The sequence below is a fragment of the Apis dorsata genome, unplaced genomic scaffold, assembly GCF_000469605.1.
Source record: "Apis dorsata unplaced genomic scaffold, Apis dorsata 1.3 scaffold_65, whole genome shotgun sequence".
In the NCBI taxonomy this organism is placed as follows: Eukaryota; Metazoa; Arthropoda; class Insecta; order Hymenoptera; family Apidae; genus Apis; species Apis dorsata.
Genome location: NW_006263364.1, coordinates 100,805 through 103,716, shown reverse-complemented (window position 1 = coordinate 103,716; position 2,912 = coordinate 100,805). Strand labels below are relative to the sequence as shown.

Sequence of the window (2,912 nt, the reverse complement as noted above, 5' to 3'; positions counted from 1 at the left end):
TATCATAAAAGATAAAATTGATTAAAAAAAAAAAAAAAAAAATCAAACGGAATGAACACAGTACAGTTGAAAAAACACTCTGCTTGAAAAGATTCGTACGTATATATATTTTTTTTTCTTCTATTTTTTGTCTTGGAAACAAAGATTGCGCGTTCTTAGTGCTGCGTTTTTTTTAGATTAACGAAAATAGACAAATGTCTTTGATAAAAAAATTAGATTCTTTTTTTTTTTTTTTCTAGTCGTCAGCAATGAAATTGGACGAACGTGAAAATGCGATACGCAAAAGGACGATTTTTAAACGCTATATAATTATCGAAGAATAATGTAACAGTTATTATCATATTGTTGCTTCAACGAAACATCGTTTCCTTTGTGCATTTCCAAATTCTCTTATCTGGACGACATTTTAAATAAGAAAATGAGAAAAAATAAAATAAAATAAAAAGAAAGAAGAAAAGAGGGAAAATCTTTGCTATTATATTCGCTTGAACATATCAACGCGTACACACACACTACCCGAGAGAAAAATAAACGCGTTTTTGTTGTATTTTTCTCTTATTTCGTAAAACGTCGTCCAAAAATACTATCGGGAATTGAGCAAGCGTTTAAAAAAACGATCGCGCACGAACAATACAAAATACAGCAAAACGGACAGTAAAAAGAGCAAAAACGATCGGCGTTCAGACGACCGAATTCGACGACCAATAGTACGTTGTGTATCGATACGTCGAGAGGGTGAAGGCCCTCTTGAATAGCTCGCGACAACAAAATCGATTTTCAGCAATGTAAACGTGGAAAAAAAAAGGAAATCGCATCGGACAGTTAGAAAGAGAATATACACGGTTCGCAAAATCGCGCAATATGAGGAAAAACGAACGAAATACAACAATAGAAGTTGTTTCTGCTTGAAGAACTTAACTTGACAATTGTCTTCTTTTATATTTTTTTTTTTTTTTTTTTTTCCGTTTTCTTTTATCTGCTTTCTCGTTCTCTTGTTTTCTATGAACTTATCCATTATTTTTCAATGATGGATTAAATTGTAAGTTTCCTTTTGATCGAGTGCCTCGATTCAATTTCGAAGGTAGGAACTACCTACCTCGGACTAAAAAATATCATGTACAGCCTCTGTAGTATTGCTACGATCAATTGTGCTCTTTTCAATCTCGGCCCTCTTTTCTTTTTCTCGCGTTCTCTCGTTCTTTTTTATTTGCATTCTTCATTTTTTTTATTTTTTTTTTTTGTTTCCTTTTATTTTTTATTATTTTTTTTTTTTCTATTAATCCTTTCATCACTCCCCTAGATATCGGATCATTTAATTTAACCCTCGTTGGGCGGTGCCTGGGGTACTTTTGGGCCGCCCGCACATTAAACTTTCAATAACCTGTTCGATTAATAACAATGAATAATAATTGTTTAATTTACAGTAAGAAGTATAGAAAGCAAATATAATAAAAATTATTTAAAATGCAGATTATATATTGTTATTATGGGTCCAAATGTATCCAGGCAGTCTATTATCCGCCTTTTCAAGAGTTAAATCGTACGTACACGTTTTTTCTTTAATAGAATTATTTTTATTCCCATTTATATGCATTACACCATAATTATACGAAGTATAGTTGATGGAAGCATTATACAGTAGAATTTTATTTATCTGAACTCCACCAATTGAAATAAGATTTCGATTAATGCCTGATTAACTGAAATCCTACTAATTGTATTTATCCAAAACGATGAATTTTTATTATTTATAGATAAAAATTGTAGATAATAAGGAGAACCTGTGTTTATAAATGAACTCCATTTATATGAACTATTTGTCCATGTGACGCATTCAGATAAATGGAATTCTTCTGCGGTAAAAGATTAGAAATTAAAATATTAACCTTTTGCCTTGCCATCTTTTTAGTATATATACTTATTTAAGCGAGCATAAGTTATTTACTGCTATAAAATCTTGGCAGATGCAAAATATTGAAACATTGTCTTTAATTTGTATTTGATGATATCTAATAGTGATATAAAGCAATTAACATTGAATTAAAACTAACTTCAACCTCCTTGTATTTATATTGCATAAAATAACTCTCTCTTAAGTGATAATCTATACGACTGTTATGACTCAGTATTATAAGGCAAAATTGATCATATTCAAAATTTCTGGAATATTAAATTGAACTCTGTATTTTTCATTAATTTTAATTTTTATTTTAAATATTTCTAAAAAAAAAATGATAATCTTTTTATTTACTTATGCTTTATAGTAAATTTCTGGTGTGAAAAGACAATCTAATAACTCTAGATATTATATTAATTGTTTTTCAAGTAATTTCTAACTATATTTTCACTTATTTTCATAAAAAAAAAGCCATACAGTTGCCATTTAGAATTACGAAATTATATGTGGATGCAGCATTACAAAATTGTAATTTCTACGTACATGTATTATTCTATATATATTAAAAATAACGTATTTATAGAACTTGTTTTCTAAACTATATATACAAAATTTTTTTAAACATACTATTAAAAAAGAAATAACTCTATGTTGACATTATACATCCTGAGCAAAACTCGAACTTCGATTATTAACCCTCCATAACTTGTTTATTTATAAAAAAAAAAAAAAATAATTAACTGATTACAAAGTTTTGGTTTGAAATCTTAAAACCAATAAATGATATAAACAAATTACTTAATATCATTATTGTAATATATTTATAAGATACAAGAATATAATAAGAAATATTTTATACGTAATACATGGTTATTGAATTCCAAATTACAAAATGTTATAGAGGATTAATACTAAATCAAATCTTATGATCTTATTACAACACTTCCATCAACTGTACTTAAATATTCGTACACATATTTCCGTATCACAAAAGTTATTTTAACTTATATATATA

General features: G+C 27.7%; 1 protein-coding gene across 1 annotated transcript in view; it reads right to left on the bottom strand.

Annotated features, from left to right (window-relative positions):
- The window catches only part of LOC102671106 (MATH and LRR domain-containing protein PFE0570w-like), a 66,207-nt gene that overhangs the window by 20,351 nt on the left and 42,944 nt on the right, over positions 1–2,912 (bottom strand). The gene's annotated exons all lie outside the window — the stretch shown is intronic.